The following is a 19,093-nucleotide window of genomic DNA, read 5'->3' as shown; positions in this document are numbered from 1 at the left end:
TAGACACGTGGTCAGCAGGGTGGTCATGGCACTGCTCCACCCACGAGGCACAAACCCAAGCTCAGCCTGATGCAAAACCTTACTGGTTTAGTTCATCTCCTTGAGCCAATGTGACTTCAGGTAGGAGGGTTGGTTCCCCCTCCTCAAATGCTGCCTTTGTTTTCAAATTATCAGCTCCTTATGGCTCCCAGCAAAGGCAATTGCCACAAGCCGCTGTGGGTCAGCTCTCCCATCGACTGCTACGTGCAAATGAGCTTTGTTTGCTGGCTTGGGGTTGTGCTAATCACCTCCCTGGGCTTCATCCTTCTCTGGAGACAAACTGCTTGACACAAGAAAGGCTCGGTTGGTGCAGTGCAGTCTGGAAAGTTCCAGCTACACGACACTTTTCCCCCAGCCCACCACTTTCCACGGCACCTCCTTGGCCGTCTGCCTGTGCATCCCGCACCTCCCCTCTCCTGCACACACTCATGCAGACCTGCACAAGTGCAGGTGTTTATTTGCACACTGCTTCACCTCTTACGATTTTTCAGAGAGATAACATTGACTTTGCCTGAGATTGAAGGAAAGTGTATTTCTGATTAGCTTTTGTAAGTCTTCATTACTGTTTTAATTCAGGAAAACTACAAAGTGTCCTGACTATGATACAAATCCACTGAAGCTTCAGTGGTTTCATTCACACCAGCTGTACCACATAACCTTTCACCTTTATATTCCTGATCCCAAAGCTAGCACAGAGACATGGACCACCAGCACCTTTTGGGACAAGCTGCCTCCACTAATTTCTCTGTGAACAAGTGCACCTTGCAACTATCCTGCATCAGTGTGCAAGCAGCTGTCAGAGCTGCTTCATTAAGGGTAGGAAATGTACAGTCCCAGATTTCCACTTCTTTGCAACTCTGAAAGAAGGGGCATTATTTGAATTCCATCTGAGCTACAGTAATTGAGGTTAATCACACACTACCCAAAATAACTCAGGCGCTAAATTTAGAAATCGAGGATGCTGCTGTGGAGGAGGGTTAGTTTTGTGGTATGATAAGGAGCCAGCAAATTGCCTCACGCTTTCTGCACTATCTTGATTTTGCAGATGTTTTCCAGTGATGCTACAGGTGTCAAAGAAAGATCTGACTGCAGAAGATTATTTTTCTTAGGAGGCAACAAGCACCCCAGGCAGCCTCCGTGGCTGTGGCTGAGTGGGTAAGGTATTGCCTTCCATGGCTGCGCTTCCCAAGATTAAGTAGTGATGCCAAGCCAAGTAATCCAGTATTTAAAAGAAACAAAAAATCTTTCCATGCTGTATTTTTGACTCGGCATGATGGCTCCATGGCAAAAACTGATCTTTGGGAAAGCAATCACAGCCTGTGGTAGCCAAAATAACATTTTCTTCTTGTTGTCTATAGAACAGTACTAATGAGGCAGCCCCTGCCTGTCCTCCTGGCACCTTTCAGCAGATCTCTTGTGACTGAGAGCAGCAGCCCAACAGTTCAGCCACTGTCTCCTCCTGTGCCTGGAAAAGGCTCCTGCTGCCACCAAAGCGAGTCGAGTACATTTTACACAGTCGTAACACTATACAGGGTCATTAAGAGAATAATGCTGGTGCCCATAAAATATATTTTACTTGTGAAATAAGGCAAGGGGCAAATGTGAGGCATGCCACCTAAGCAAGACCAAACATCCAAGTAAGGCAACACAGACCATAACACCATTAAACTCCCAATTTCTTAACTAGAGAATCAGCTATTTATTTAATCTGCCACATGCGTGCCCACTTTATATTCAAATACTTGACAGCCAAATACATAAATGATTTACAAAGTCAAAGAGAAACTGAATTAGTTTCGTTCTGCATTATGACTATGTTATGGGTGTGCTATGAATAAAGCAAAGATATAAATAATAAGGTTGCCCCAGTCAATTAAATGTGAAAAGTATTATAAATTTCAGTATATATATGATTAGTCATATGCACTGGGCTTTTTTTCAGCAGTGTGCCACAAATACACGACGTACATAATTTGCAATTCTCAACTGATCATTACCCAACTGCCTGCTGGTAAATTAGATGTTTTCATATGTCTACCCGCATATGACATTAGTTCTCTCTGCCTGCCCTGCAGAGATTATCGATGTTGGTGTAACAGTTGCTAAAGTAAAAAAAAAAAAAAAATAAATGTAGATGAAGTTCTGAGTGGAACCCAAAACTGACTGGCATCACAGCCAGCCCATCACTGCAGGTGCTGCAGGATAGGTGTCTACTTTAACCCCTGGTGAGGGTTCAGCTGCACGAAGAAGGCCTTGCAAAAGAAGGGTTTTTTACATATAAACTGTTAATAAGGAATAATTTTTAGTGGGCATGAGTAAATGAAAGAAACAGGTTTAAAATGTTCATCATGTGAGTTTGACAATTTTCATTGCCAGTAAGAACCAGATGCTGGCCTGCAGCAGCAACCCTCTGCTTTCACCCCCCCGAAACAAACTCACTGAGAGAATTTTCTTCATGTTATCCCAGAGGAATAGGAGATAATCCCCCTACACCTTTGAAAGGCATAAGCAGATGCAAACCTATCAACCTAATAAGGTCATAATATCTGCAGCAAGATAGGTACCCACCAAACCCACACCTAAACTGTTTGACTGCTGGTTCAGAGACCTCCCACACACGAGCCAGCCTGAGCCTTGTAGTTTTTAAAAGTCCAGAGGCCAGGCTCACTTCCATTCATCCCAGGAAATGCCAAATGCAGTACAAGGACATGAACAGGGTTACAGTGTTACTTTAAACCCCTGTGTTTTTGGAATTCAAGTGTTATATATTTAAAGCTCCAACTTCAGTTTATCACAGTTGAAAGCCTAACTGTTTACAATTGCAGCCCTGGCCCCAAAAGTGATGTTGGAGCAGCGCAGGCTGCCCTCCTCTTTCCTTCTTTGTTATGGCCAAAGCAGTTCTGCTCAGATTCACACCTCAGATCCACCCACCTGCCTGGGGACTGAGCAGGGCACAGCTCTCATGCCTCAGAGGGCTGCAGCTGGGGCCAACCCATCCAGCCTGGGGTCCGTGCTGGTGGCACAAGTGACACACTGTACACAGCACTTGGCCAGTAAGTAAGAGCAGAGTGGATCTGGCCATGCCACCAAACATGGATTGATGGGACATGATCCCAACAGACACAAGTGAGTGAAACAGGACATGGGAGCTACACCCACGCTCTAAGCTCAGCACTGCTGGAAATAATGTTGTCAGGATTTACAGTGACAGGATGCAACATACAAATACAACCTTCAATGCCTGGCATTTATGCTGTGTATGTGACAGATATTGTTGGTATAATTGCCATCAGCCCCAGCCAGAAACCACTGGGACCATTTAACAATGTAATTCCTCCCTGTCAGTCACTGCTAATGCTGATCCCTGTTTCCCAGCAAAGACAGCAAGTGTCACGACATCCCCATTCCTGATGCATAACTAGGGCTGCTCTGGAAGCATTTCCCCTCCCTTGACAAGGGTTACAACATGGTGAACCCAGTCACCCACCTGTGTCATGTGCTTCTAGAGAAGACCAGCCATTTGCAGTGGGATTCTGGAAAACCACATCTTAAATGCTCTGGCAGTGCAAACACTGAGCGGCAGCAACCTGCTTTGCGCTGCACTGGGAACAGAAACACATCTGGCTCTTCACCTTCTGGAAGGGAAAGCATTTAGTCCAGGTGTCCAAGAAATCTTCAGTCACTGCCTGTGCTGGTTTTCCCCCACGGCAGCATCAGCACCAGGGAATGGCTGCACAGTTGGAGGCAGGTGCAGGTGGGCTGCTGCTGAGCAGGGACTGTTCTGGCTGGGGATACTCTCATCACTAATCTTCTCTATCCCTGTGTCCAGCACACCACCATGCACCCACTTTGTGAATGATTTTCCCTGGGAGGAAAACAAGTCCCTGGAGGACAAAGACAAACACCGTGACACGCTCATGTCCTTCCTAAGCCTGGCTTAAGTCCTCCCAAAATAATTGGTGCAGCATGTGTCATACATGGTTATAAGTGCCAAAAGCCTCAAAGAGAAAGTTTCAAGGCAGCTCATCCTTTGACATGCTGGGAGCTCTGTAGCTCAGCAAATGGTTGATTAAGTATTTCAAAGCAAACATGTTCATGTGAAGGCTGAACAAGATCACAATATGGGTGACAATTTTGCAGCTTTGATGTAGGGCTTTAAGAGAGATCTTTGTCTCGTAAAAGGTGGTTTCCCTTTGTGATGCACAGTGTGAGAAAACACTGAAAAATTCATAAGCCACATCAATTAATAATTAATCTGTCACTCCAGGAGTACTCACAACTTGTGGCATCAGCATCATGGAGTGCTCCAACTGAAAAACATGTGGCCCCCAAAGTGACTTGTTGCAGGGAAGCAATTTCTTAGCACATAACTGCTGTTTTAGGAGATAAAGTGCCATGAAACAGGACAGAGTGGCACCATGTGGCACACAGCTTCCTGAGCCACACTCCATGCCAATGTCACGGACTGCTCTGTAGCATCATTTTCCTACCAACAGCAAATATTCCTCTCTATGAGTGGCAAAGGGCAGTGGGAAGGTGGCAGTCCGACACTCATGGCCCCAACCTCTTCCCAGGAGTCTGAAGCAGCAAGCTTCAGGAGGATCTGAACATTCAGATGTTCTTCAACCACAGGTGGGATTCTGATCTCCCTTTAAATTGGGAATGTGACCAGTGCTAAGCTGCCTCAGAAGGGTAAGTCACTAATGTCCTGGGCAACTTGCTAACCCTCCAAGCAGCAAAGTGCAAGCCCCAGACCACTGGCTGCCTTGGGATCTGAAATGAGAGCAAGGACAGCTTCACTATGTCAGGCACCTCCCCACATCAGCCAAACCAGCAGCATCAGCACAGCCCAACCACGGATTCAGCAACTATCACTCATGCGGTTCAAGACAGGATTTTGGAAGACCTGGAGGGACCAGCAGAACATCTCTCCACCAGCTCTCAGGACTGCAATGTTGTATGATCCCTGCACATCTCAGGGACTGATCTCCCAGTGCCACTGCACAACAGGGATGCTTAAGGCCACCTCTCCTCTGGCCAGTCAGACCTCTCCAAATCAGCCCCTTAGGTTCAGAGTCATGCAGAATTTTTCTAGCACAATGTAAAATTCCCCTTAATTCAAGGAATTACAATCTGCATATATTACCTCACCAAATTTTTTGCTTTTCCTTCTGTGAGCCCCTGTCAGCTCCTCACACAGCTTCAGGGCTCTAGCACCCCAAAAAGTGACAAACCTGCTCCCCTGGAGAGAAGCTCACACCATTTTGCTCGTGTATAGGTGAAATGGCCCATACTGCAGGAATTCAGTTGCTTCCATTTGGAGTTGCACAGTCAGCTGTTTGCTGTGGATGTGTACCTGCTCCCACTATCGTGGCAAACTCCTGGGTTATCTAATGAACGACTGCTGCTGTGAGAGAGCACTCAGGGGGTCCTGGGAGGGTGATTTAAAACAGTAGAAAGGACTTGGATAATTCAGTAAGGGCTGATGCTTCTCTTCTTCTCTCTTAAAGAGAAATCTCATTTCATGGTCCACAAACTTTAGGGTTGCGGTAGATTTGTCAGTGAAAATATTCCCTGGGATGTAGAGCAGCCTTTCCTTGCCCCAGTGTGAATCTTAGAATGCTGCAATAAATCTCTGTGCCTCAGCAGTTGCCCGGGCTGTGCAGGTTCCCACCCATCACATCTGCCTGCAGACACTGGGACTGTGCCTGCTTCACTAGGTGAGGTCAAGAGATCCACCCTCAAATTCACTACGATCCTTTTGGATATCTGTTTATCCCACAAACTGAGCTGATTCCCAGCATATTTCAGAGCAGGACTGGTGGCTTGTGCGGGCAGAAGTTTCTCATGCCCTCCTTGCTTGCAGACAGCAGCACCCATGGGTACCCACAGCTCATCTGCAGAGCGCTGATGGATCAACCAACAACTGCTGGTGTCGTGGCAAGAGCAGACAGGTGCTAGGCATGGATCCTGTGCAGGAAAAGAGGACAATCTCCCTGTGCCATACCTGCCTACCACCACACCCCCTTTGCAGGTTTGCAAGGCTCCGCTGCAGGGCTGAGGAAAGCTGAGACAAGCAAACCCAGCACGCAGCTTTCTAGGAGGTTGTGCAAAGATACCTCCAGATTTATGTGCAGTGATAAATCAAAGAAAATGAAAAACCAGATTCAGCAAAACAGGAAGGGGAAGGAAAAGCACTGCCTGCCTTTGCAAACGTTTTGCAAGCTGTTAAGAAAAGGGATGGCAAAGCACATCCACTCGAAAGACACGTCCTTCCCATCTGTGGCCAGAGAACTTTTGAACCCTGCAAATCCCTCTGCAAGATCATCCGTGAGAGGTGTACGACACTGAAAGGGATTGAAAACTAAAGCTGTCCAGAGGCTCTGACCTCTGAGCATGCCTTAATACCCTCATCTTATGGCATTGCATAAGGATGCTTGAAGGCGTGCGGGCAACATATGCTGAGCTTTGGCACCACCAAAGAAACTGGAGCACTGGCTGGTTGATGCTGCTCGAGGTAGATCACTACATTTAGCTTGCCTATGTTTCCTTACAGCTTATCATATGCTGAATTTCACATGAGTTAATGGGAAAAGAATCACCTGAATTTCCTAAACAGGGCAATAAACTACTATTGAGTTCCAAGTAAGTTTTACAGCTAGAATTACTCTCAATTAGTTCACCCTAGTCATTATGGAAGAATGGTCTACACATCTGACCTAAATCCTCATCTTTGATTAAAAGCTTATTGGTAGACATACTCATCATGTAATTCAAAATGGGCTTTGGCTTTTGGAGCTAAAGCAAGTTGCATGAGGACCTAGTCCAGCAAAGCTGCACTTCCGCATGATTAGAAGTGATGGAATAAGATGTGGGAACATCTCCAATGGTGTCTATGCAATAATAGTTTTTCTGCAGAAAGCTCTAAGCAAAGAACTGACAAAGCAGAGACAGGCCATGAACAGCAAGGTTTTAGTTCCCTTATATGCCAAACAACAGGCTACCAGCAGAAAATGGGGAAAGGGAATGTAGAGGGAAGGTTATGGCTCCCACTTTTTCAAGGACTAAACCAGCAAAAATTGCAGTGTTGCTCATTGCAGTGCATTTTGATATTTGTGAAGTTTAGATTTATCACAGCCAGAGACTTAAAGAGATCGATCTCCTAAACAGGATGATGCCTTTCACACTGGTTTGACGCAGCAAACTTTCCTGTGAGGTCAGGGAGAAAACAGTTAGGAGAACTAAGCCTCTAGGCAGCAAATCCTCAGCATGCAAAGAAGTCACTACATGTTCCCAGTGGACAGTGTCCTAAGGGAGCTAAAGCTGCTGATCTCACCCGTGACTAGGACTGCACTTCTCCAGCAGTGACTGTGTAGGTCACCATCAGACCTCTTTCCTACATCAATGGAGAATTGGAAGGGAACTGCCTTCCATGGCAGATCCAGTTATTTCAGTCCCTCTGGCTTGTACTTCACTAATTAGCATCAATTTATCAAAATCCAGAGCAGAAACATCACATCTGCAAGGCCTTTTGATCAATACATAAGAACAACTATTAATGATTAATAAGTAATCACTATTATTATGCTAAATTACTATATTATGCTAATTAAAAGGTCACTTCCTTGCTTTTCTTAGAGCAGTGCCCAGACAGCTGGGCTCTGAGTCATTCAAAGGTTTCAGAGAAGTTTACCTCAGGGGGAATCTCCTGGTTTTTGAACAGAAGCAATACCCTTAGTCATACCAATCCTATCTAATATATGAATGCATTTCAGAAAAGTCACTTCTTTTTTAAATAATTAACATCCAATAACAGGAAAAAAAACCCACGAGGAATATGGATTAGAATCTCAGTTTCGCTGATTGGGAACAGCCACCAGCTTTTTTACTGCCTGATCCCCACCAACAGGACCTACTCTGCTTCTGAAGAACTAGTGGCACAAAATGGATGTATGGTATCTCTGAGAACGGCCACGTGGAGCTGTGAGCTGTCATGTGGGATCTAACCCCGCACACAACCCTTGCGAGAGGCTCTGGCACCTGCATTAAGGATCAACGATGTGAGAAGAATTGAAGCAGACACAGAAAAGCAGCAAAAGGCTATGAAGAAACAAACACAGGGAGCAAAAATGTGACGCTTTTAGGAGCACTGAGTCCCTAAGATGAGAGAAGGAGGAATACAGCACAAGGTACCATGGGGAGGGAGAGCTTAGCAGATGGGGCAAGTCCTCCTGTGGGGTACACTACCCTTGTCCCCTTACTGGTGAGGACAGTCTGCCGAGCAAGCCATCTATGCAATATGGAAAATGCTGTTATGTGCCCACATTAAATGTATAATAAATAATTTATGTGTACAGATACTATAACAATTACAGAAGACGCTTCAGCCTGGCAGCAGCAGCTCCTGCAACACGGCTGGACAGCCCAGCTCCCTCTGCACAGAGCACAGCACTGCTGCTCCCAGGCCTGCCCTGGCTTTGCTCTAACCAGCTCAAATCATGGCTGCTGTGAAGATGGGTTACAGGTTGGGATTGCACCATCCCAACCTGAAATTGGGCCCAGTCCTGACTGACCCCCGACACCCCTCCCACTGCCTGGGAGAGCCATGGCAATGCCACAGAGTCCAGTTAGACCTGTGCCAGCACAGGCTGCGAGTGCACCCCGAGGACAGGGCGCTGCTCCCTGGGGAAATACATCCCAACAGCAACCACCCACCAAGGTTCACAGGGTGCTTTGCACTTCCCTCCCCTCCTGATGTTGGAAGCTGCCACCCCAGCTGGAGGCTGCTCTGCAGAACACGTTCATGGCAGATATGGCTGGGGATCAGCCCTCAGAGGTGCCAGGGAGGCTACTACACATCCCTGCCCTGGGGACCCTCGCTCACCACATCCGTGAGCAGAAGAGCTGCAGCCATGAGCCAGGCAGATACAAAGCTGAGATGTTCAGTCTCCCACCCTTCACATAAACCCTGCAGGAGACTCATCGAGGCAAATATCTGTGTCTGCTGGACCCGGACTGCATGCAGCCCTGCCTAGGTAGGGGAGGATGGGCAGTGGGTATTCCCCTATGGGAACAGGGATAAGCTTTTGGGGCCCTGGGGTTCGAAGACCCTAAAAATACTACAGTTTAAAATTTCTCCTAGTCTTAGAGCCACCACCTTCCACCTTTTATATTGATGTCCAGATTAGTGCTGCAGGAGTGCAGCACTAATACACACATGTAGAGTCATGAGCTGCCAGTCCTCACCATGTTACCACGCTGCGGGCAATAAGCATTTCCTTTTCTTCTTGTCAGGGAGCCAAATGAATCCTAATGGCTTTCCTGACCATAACACACACACAGTACCGGCTACAGACCTCAGTTTCTGACACATCAGCTGTGAACGCAACAGCCTTCTGATAAGAGAGCATCAAGGCTTCGGGGGCTCCTGCCAGACCCAGTGCACAGCACTAAGAGCAATTAGTTTTTTCCAGGCCATGTATTGCATGTAATAGAAAATATTAACTCATGTTACAAATATTTATAAAAAGTTCAGACATAATTAAGTGATTTGCAATTGAAAATTAACAATCTAAAAATTCAGCCATGTAGACAGACAATGTTAAATATAACTGCAGTTAATGTGAGCTGATTTAAATAGAGCTAATACAGCAGCAACAGAAAAAGGCAGTCAATCATATCCCCTGTCATTAACAGCCTTCTCCGTGTGGAATATTATTGTGTGAATCTTTCAACCTGCTCTGCTCTCCCAGTAGGTGCAGGAGAGCTCTTTGCCCACAGCCTGTTCCAGGCAGAGAGGAAGGACGAGGTGTCTGTCCATCCCCCACCGCCCAGGTGTCCACCTGCCCCCACCCCCGGCTGAGGCTGTCCCAGCACACCTCAGCCCCAGCCAGCCATCACCACGAGATGGCGAATGGAGCCAGCTCGCTGTGGAGCATTTTGCACTGCCTGCAGCCCCACGCAGCTCCCTCCCAGGCTCTCTGCAGAGGCTGTGTGCGACATGGATCCCCACACCCTGTGTATGGGGGCACCAGGGCAGAAAGAGATCACTGTCACTCCGAGGGTCTCGCACTGTGCTCATGACAGCATGAACACCAGCTTTCCCCCAGTCCCCCTCCAAGCTTCACCCACTGCCTCTTATTTATCTCTCTCATAGAGCTCAGCAGGGATGGAGCCTCCAGCCAGAGCTCTTCCATCTTCATAGGGTGGAGAGCTCTTTTTCACACTGTTTTACTAATCATTCTTTGTACTTAAATCAAAATAAAACACTAGTTTCCCAACACCTTCATCCCAACCCTGGACTACCTCAGCTTTGGCACGTGCCAGGATGCAACACAGCTGGAGAAAAGGGAGCAGCACCCACCACCCATGAACCCTGGAAGGGCAGCCTGAAGGAGAGGGTTGGGATGCCAGGAGAGATGGCACAGTCCTCTGCAGCAGAGTCCTATGAACAAAAGATGATGTATTTAAGGATGGGACATGGACTGGGTGGTGGGTCAGGCTTCACTGTAGATGCACAGTGTATCTGCCACACAGCTCCTCTGTGCGAAGCACCGTCATCTCCCGCTTTTTGAGGAAATGTGGTATTTCAAACTACATTCATCAAGGTATGACCTCTTTCCTTTGAAATTGTTACCAGGGCAGGAGGCTTTCGCTTACAGAGTTAGGGAAAATATACTGGACACTCAGAGAGTATGGTTTTACATTCACTGCTATTGTTGAGGTCTCTTGGTGCTTTTGGAATGGCAGAATGTGCTGCAAAAATAAGGTGATAACCTGCTCCCTGATCCCATTTCATCTGCGTCTACCCTCAGCCATCCCTTTGAGCTTTCACTGATGACAATACACTTCATATGTACAAAAGACCTGCAAGAGAGTAGTGCAGAACATACATCTGGAATCCAGATGTGAGCCAGAGTGCAACCGTGACTGTGGGTCTGCAGCATCAGTACCTGCTCCTCTCAGACAACTACTGCGGTTCTTTTCAGAAATTAGGAAAGAACACCAATGAAGAGATTAAAGAGAAAAGCCACTCTAGAAGCACTCACACGGAATTTAGCTTTTTTTTTTTTTTGCATTCTGCTCTGTAATCGGGTCAAAATGGTGCTGTTAGAGTCACCCTCTTACTGCAAATGAAGGTACCACCAGATGCTACCAGCTATAAACCCACGGGAGTATACACCTATGGAACCTACAGCTGAAACCCTTCCCCTCTGTTACTTACTATTAATGGAACAGATCTATGGAAATTAAGGGAAGGAGAGCAGTGCTCAGGGCACTGGAAGAAAATCATGTATGTGTACCACCACCCATGGGGTTGGATTGTTGCCCCAGCTGCGTACCCTGTGCATCCCACTCCCCCTCTGGCTGGAGTTATAGGGAAAGACAAGAGGGAAAAGCAGACTCTGACAGGACTGATGGCTCAAATGCTGTGAGAGCTCTTAAGAAAGGTGGAGGAAACTGAGGAAACTCTTGCTGGGAATTGGAACAGCTGGGAAACGCTCTGGATACCTGCCTGTGCTGCTTTGCAGGTGCAAGGGAATTGACTGAGGATCACATTGTGACCTTACATGAAAGCTCAGGGAATAACTGAACCATTTGGCTTACAGACTGAGCACAATCCACAACAGATCCTACCCCTCAAAAAGCACTCATTTTCATACAGGTTTCCTAACTACATTTTCCGCAATCTTAAAAACATAAGCTGTTCTGTTTCTAAAATGCTCAGATGCACCTTAAATCCATTCTTTCATTATTTTTTAGGGAAATTTAGAGTAGAGGGTAAAACATTGCTGAAACAATTCAACCAGTTCCTCGAAAATCTGAAAAATGCTTCATTCATCCCAAATCTTCCTACATTATAAACCACATGCACGTTCATCCAGCAGGATGCATTTGCTGAAAGCCAAGAGATGTGAGATTGCCTCTTCCATATATCACTGGGAGAAAAACCAGCAATCCTGTTCCATTTTTCCAGGGCCGTTTTCACACCCAGCCAAACGCCTCCCACCTGTGCCAGATGTGTGCTTTCCATTACAGGTAAGATGAATGGAGGGGGTGGCAAAGCAACCGGCTCTGCAAGATGCTGCCTCCTGTGAGCAGGAGCCCAGCTGAAAGAATGAGCACCCAGGCGTGGGGAGGGGAAAATGGGCAAAGCAGAAAATCCCATCCCAGCTCGATCACCACGCAACATTATTCTGGTTTATGCTGCTGGCAGCTTTCTTAACTGCACAATGACACACGCTAAAAATATTTGCCGTTTGGACTAGATTTCATGTTTAAAAATGTATAACAAATAATTACTTCTTCAGCACAAACCTTATAGCTTCTGTTTCTGAGCAGATGGAAATTTGTAACAAACTTCATCTGGCAAAGCAGTGTCCCCTTATCTGCCATCACCTCATCCTCACTGCCGAGCAGCACCGAGCGCTCTGTGCATCCCAGCCCTGCTTCCTAACCCAGGCATTTCCATAGCAAAGGCTTCTGGCTGCAGGTGGCCAGGAAACAGTTCCAATCCGTCTGGCTCCAGGGCTCTTTTTAGAACCCATCACAACTTCCACTGCAGACTAAAGTGAAATAACCAGCCTAGACAAAGTTCAGTTAAATAATTGATCTATTTTGATTCTATATTCAGCAATAACACTTTCACAGCGTCCAAAATCTGCCTAGCCATGGGAGGCTGATGGGCTCCCAGCCCCAAATGAACCATTAGCCCCTTCCTGTGCAATGTCCTGTACATCCCTAGTAAAATTCAGCCTACAGTTCCTATGCTAAGGCCAGACCCTCCATTCAAACTAAAGACTATCTGACAGAAAACCAGTCGGTGTATCCTTCAGGAAACAGAAAAGCTGCCACAACCTTTGCCCAGCTCTCCCAGCCCTGACTGTCAGAAGCAGCCAACAGCAACTGCTTTGATCCCAGTTTTACTGCTCCTGTACATGCACGGTTAAACATCGCTCCAGTACATCTGCAAACAGACAAATTACTTGGGCCGTGTTCCCAGGTAAACCAAACTGTTAGTCCTTCCTAATCCTGCCACATGACTCCCAAGACCTTTCCAACACATTTTTATAGTGCAGATCCCAGATCTGGATAACAGGGAGGGGTTTTTTGCTGCCCTATAGAAGAACAACAGTTTCCCACAATGTTTCCCAGGGTTCCTCTGCTTATTTAGCCAAGACCTGAGTAGACGTTGCAGCTACAGTTCTGTCCCTGAGTTCAGACTTATGCACAACTGTCCTCATCGTCTTTTCAGAGGCTTCTCTGAATGTCACATCCTCTCTGGTCTGCTCAGCATCAGAAGTCCCTAATTTACTCTCACCAGATCCCAAAACATCCTCCTCATCCCTACCCCTTCTTCACCACTCTTCCTCTTCACTTTGTCTTTAGAGATACATGTGCTTCCACTGCATTGCTCAGTCTTTCAGTCTTCATTCTATCTGCGGTCCTAAGTTCCTCATGGTTCCATGCAAACAAAGCCCAAAGTCCAGCTCTTCTTTCCAGCTCCTACAAGAGCCAAACCTTCACATGTCTTGGCACCATGGCTGGAGACCTCAGCACGCCCACTGAGGTTGTGGCTGTATCCTGTTCTCCTTGCTTACACACACACCCTGAGAACCCTTAGCTGATGCCCTCAAGGCATCAATCAGATACAAGCACTTTGGAAACTTTCACAACTCTGTCACCACCTTCCCAGGTGCCTTGTTACTTTACTGCAAGTCTAACTCTTGTTTTAACGTTATTTATGACAGCTCATACTTCCTCCTCGCTTGTTTTCCCTGTAAGTCCTCTCCAGAGCCTCTTCTGAAGCAGAAAAAAAGGAAGAAGAAAAGGGGGGCAAGGATAAAAAAAGGAGCTGATCTTCCTCACAAGTTTGCTAGAGGTTCTCTTGGAGGTTACAGGCTTGCATCCTGAGAAAAGCAGGGGTAGCACAGTTATTTCAGATGCTGGAAAACAGAGCAGGCAAACCACTGTAGCAAAGTGGTCCCATATCCATTTCAACCCTGTCCACAAGTCCTCCTCAGGAGAGGCAGCCAGGAGGGTTTTCCAGCACATCCCAAGGCAATTGGAAAAGCTCTCCACACAAATCACTACCGTCAGACCAGAGAGATGGGGTTTGCTCAACATTAAGGCAGGAATCATTGCAGCCTGCAGACAGCCTTGCAGCAGACAGCTAATGACATTCCCATTGCATGCTGAACTCTGTTTTGCTTGGTGAATTTTTCTGAGCCCATCCCTTGCTGTTACTCGCTGTCAGCTGCTGTACCAGCCCTGCTCTTCCCTTCCGTGAGGATTGCATGGCACAGGCCAATTCATGTCCAACAGACTTTGTCCCTGTTGATTTCAGTTACATCCGATTTCATGCTATCAATGAGCATTTACTCCTTTTTCAGCAGGACTTTATTTGACCTATTTTTCTTTTCCTCTGCTCCCCAGCACTCTGGCACACCCTATCCCAGCAGCCTCTGCACAGAGGGAGTTTTGTTATTAATGATTCCTACAAACTCTCTGTCTTTGAACAGGAGAGAATTACTTTTGACTGATATCTGGCATCGAGTAATTTCACGCAACAGTGGAGAGAGAGAGATTCCCTTCTGCTGTGGCCTGCTGGTATGGCATGAAGCCTTAGGGAGACAGATGTGCCTGCTCTCCTGTCCTTGCACACTGCACTGCCCTTCCCTCCATCATCCCATGCTCTCTTGCTACCCTGACTGCAGACGAGACAAAACGTAAGACAGAGATACCAGGGGGAGTTCCTGACTTGCAGTGCTTCATATGGTGCTTCATTTGATGGTGATAACCACTGATCTGGCCTAAACAAAACTTATTCTGATTGTTGTCATCCAGAAAAATCACTCTTATTTTGAAGCACACCAGGTCTTCATAAGATCACTAATGACAAAGCTCAGATCAGGCTCATATTTTGATGTTACAATGCCAGTGCTCCTTCTGCTATATTTAGGATAGAAATAGATATTATTATTTTTTTGTTCATTAATGGTGCTTATGTTTTTAGCCATACAGGGATGAAATTGCAACTGGCATTACTATAGGAAAGTTTAATGATCCCAATTATCTCATTGAATGTATCTTTGGCTATTTTCATGCACAGAAATAAAACTTCTAGTGGCTGCCAGACATCCTCAGCTGTTTTGCAATCTCTATACATAAAGGCGGAACAAATTGGCCAAGCAGTGACCCCAAATGTTTGCCTATGTTAAGTGGTAATAAAGGAGATCAGGAGTTACACAGCTGGGCAAAAAACTGCACGTGAAAGGCATAGAGTCACCTCCTGGCACAGACCAGGCGGTGCTGGGGGGGCAGCAGGGCTGCAGATGGTGCCCCTGGGGAAAACAGCACCTCATCAATTAGCCAAACCAGCAGCAAAACCCATGTCCAGTTCTCTCCTCTCGCTTTGCTAAGGACTGTGCTCTCAGCAGGGAATTCCCAGAAGAAAGCTGTTGTACCAGCCACAAAGAAACCACGCGTTCCTCATCCCAAATACTGCAGATGTTCACAAGAAACACAGTTCGGGAACAGACCCTTTCCCAAATACTGCTGCTGCTGTACACCCATGAGGGGCCACTGTAACTTTCATGATGGATCTCTGACAGCATATAAGACAGTTCTTAAGAGTGCATTGCTCTTCTATTATTCTAACTGGTATTATCCTCTCTAACTCTGTTTGCCCCAAGCAAGCAGACCCAAACCACACTGCTCTCGTCTGACCTGAAAGCCACTCTCCTCCACAAACTTATTTTGGAATCATTTTGACAGTGGCAGCCAGAGCTCCTTCAGCTTACTTACATTCAATGGATACTTAACCATCTGAACACAACTGTTCTGACCCAAAATCCACTATTAGGGAGAAAAAAAGGTAAAGAAAGAGAAAATCCACAAGCAGAAAGATCAATGAATAGTCGAGTTAGAAGGTGAATGAACAGGCTACTTGATATTTTACATTTTTCACAGAAATACAGAATCATAGAATGGTGTCAGTTGGAAGGGACCTTAAAAATCATCTCATTCCAGCCCCCCTGCCATGGGCAGGGACACCTTCCACTAGACCAGGTTGCTCTAGGCGCCATCCAATCTGGCCTTGAACATCCAACCTGTCATCCATAGCTTCTCTGGGCAACCTGTGCCAGTGGTTTACCACCCTCACTATGAAGAATTTTTTTCTAGTATCTAATCTGAATCCCTTCTCTTTTAGTTTAAAATTGTCCCCCCTTGTCTTATGACTGTCTGCCTGTATAGATAGTGAGACTTTAGATATTCATGGGTAGGGAATGACTTCAAGCCACAAGGAGATTGTGGGTACAGTGATGAGGAACTGTTGCTGATAGACTGTTCTGTATCAGAAATAGAGAGCACTGGTTTTTAATGTGCTTTTAAAATACAAAATAAAGTGCTGTGCTTGGCAAATGACATTCTTATCATAACCTAACAGGCATCACATGATTTGATAAAATTATTGTGTCAATTATTTCTCTATGAAACCACATCCCTGTTTCACAGCTATTTTGTCAGTCCTGGTCTCAGTTCTGCACGAGGGCACACAACAAGACTCCTGGTAATGGCAGCCAAACACATGCCTACAGCTCATTTCACCAATGTTGCACAACATGAGCTCTCCAACAAACTGGCAGAAATATCAGCAGGATAAATGACTGGTGTCGAGAAGAAATAAGAGATCTTTTAATTACTCAACTATTAGAATTTTATAATTTAAACTACCCAAAAGACTTTCTCCCTGTCAACTCTAGGCTTAACTAGGTCACAAAAGAAGATAGTTATGTTTAGGAAACCCCTTCACCAAAGCCAACAGCTCATGGTCCTCAGCCTGGGAACAAGGGAACTCTCAACTGATGCTCCTTCTGCTGAAGAACAGCCAAGGAGTAAATCCTTGCACTCGATGCCTCCCTCCAGCATTGTACTGCAATCTGTATTAGCTTCCAAGATCTCCCAGCTTTGTTGGTGACCCAATATTTTGCTGTGTCCTACGTTTTACATTTTTATGTTGATACCTGGAGTAAAATACCTTCAATATAGACTTTGCCCAGTTTCCCTTCCTGTGGACTAATGACGACTGGACATCTGTCATATTGGTACTGTAAGCACAGGCAGCAATCAGTCAAGACACAGAAACAGCAATCAGTCAAGATGCAGAAACAAGCTTGGGACACGTTCCAGAACCTGCAAGAACGACCAGGTATTTTAACCAAAACTCAGCAGGGTGCTGGGTGAAGTCTGGGAGGCTTCCCTATGGTCACTGTCTGTCACTGTGCCTGCTTCCTCCCCAGCACTTTTCTTTCACTGCAAATGTCATATTCTCTAGGCAGCACATTTAGAAGAGGACAGCAAAATTATGCATCTGCTCTTTGTTCTCATTTATTGTGGTAAATGCCTATAATTTTAGCTGTCCCCTCCTCTGCACGTCTAAGGAATGCTTAAGGCTCAAGCATGAACACACAAGCAGGCAGCCTGGTTCCACCAATGCCCAGGAGCCCACAAGGCGCTGGAACCTGGCTGTGGTTGGGGCACAACAGGGTTCAGATTCCAACCTCCATCTCACACCATGCTATCCTGGGCCACCAGCACTCAGGGCTCACATCCAGACCTGTTGGGAAAGTTTGCTCACTTCCCTGTCATAGCTATCAATGTTTAACATCTGTGGTCTCCAAATCTACAGCAAAACACCCATGTCCCTCACATCTGACTTGAGCTGGCTGATGAAGAGGTTTATGCCTCTCTCCCGTACCTTCTAAGTCTTTCCATATTCAGTGGGGAATTTCATCTCAGTACTGCCCTTAATCTTAAGGCACTCTGGCTGTTACACTTCATTAAACAGGGGCTGCAATCGTTTTCTCGCTTTCATTACAATGACGTTTCTATAAAGGCTTCATGGCAAAGTCATGACAAATAATACTGTGCCATCACCTCCCCATCTTACTGTTCTCTGTGTTAGAGACAAAAGAACTGGACCAAAGGCTGGATACAGCACTTGAAAACCACACGCACAGATGCACACAGATCACTCTTGTGAGGAAACATCACTGCTGCCCTGCATTATACAACAAAGTCTGTGCTGTGGAGACCAGCATGGTTTTTACATAAATTTAAGCTACTATAGCTGCCTTTTAAATACATGAGAGGCTGTATTTGAAGTTGTCTTGCATCCAATTCCCTATTGAACTTGCACTCTAATTTCTCACAAAACATGAGTAGAATCAGATGTTCCAGAAAAAAATGTAGTATATTGAATATGAAAACTCAGCATTGAAATAGAGGTAAGGAGCAGCTTACATAAGTTAGGGATATTGAGGCCGAGCCTTTGAAATGCATGAAATCTACTTTGTTGATCATTTGCCAATTTATAGTCAGCTCAGTAGCAACAAATATGCGCCTACTTTGATATCCTTTTGAAGACAATTCTTGTCACCTCATTTCTTTTAAGAAATATACCTATTCTCTTACTAATCTGGTACTTTTTGGATAAAATTTGGAAGATTAACCCAGCTGTATTTTATATTCACGAAGTACTTTCTATGGCCTGATCCATCTGACTCCCAAAGATTCTTCTGAATTAAAATGACGCTGTCTATTGCATCCCACACTGTGGCATAAAGCGGTTGTCAAGTTACATAGAACACTGGTAGTCTGAAGAAAATGTAAGGAATGGAGGAAAAGACTGGTAAACAACATCTTTTTTTTTTTTTTTAAATAATTCTCTTCTCTGGAAATCTGAACATAGTATGGATTGCAAAGGGGTAGAAGCAGCCTTGAGGAAACCACATCTTTCAGAAATAAGATTAGAGAAAACCTAGTAAAATATTAATATAGAACTTCCAAAATATTCCCTTAGTGGATGATGTATGTCTGAAGAATGATCTCTCTATTTAACATGATTAAAAAAACCTGAAAGAATAGTGTGTAACCTTAGGCTAGCAAAGCTCAGTGGAAACCAGTCCAACTTCTCTGACAAGACACTGTGTGTTGAAATGAAGACCCTGGAGCTCTGGCACAAGCCAGCATGACCATGTATAACCCCTGC

The 19,093-nt window shown here is 45.7% G+C and overlaps 1 protein-coding gene across 1 annotated transcript in view; it reads right to left on the bottom strand.

The window, feature by feature from the left end:
- The window catches only part of CADPS (calcium dependent secretion activator), a 211,082-nt gene that overhangs the window by 137,428 nt on the left and 54,561 nt on the right, over positions 1 to 19,093 (bottom strand).

This window comes from Chiroxiphia lanceolata, chromosome 11 (assembly GCF_009829145.1).
Source record: "Chiroxiphia lanceolata isolate bChiLan1 chromosome 11, bChiLan1.pri, whole genome shotgun sequence".
NCBI classification, from domain to species: Eukaryota; Metazoa; Chordata; class Aves; order Passeriformes; family Pipridae; genus Chiroxiphia; species Chiroxiphia lanceolata.
The sequence above is the reverse complement of the archived record's forward strand: the minus strand, read 5'-3'. Positions and strand labels throughout refer to the sequence as shown.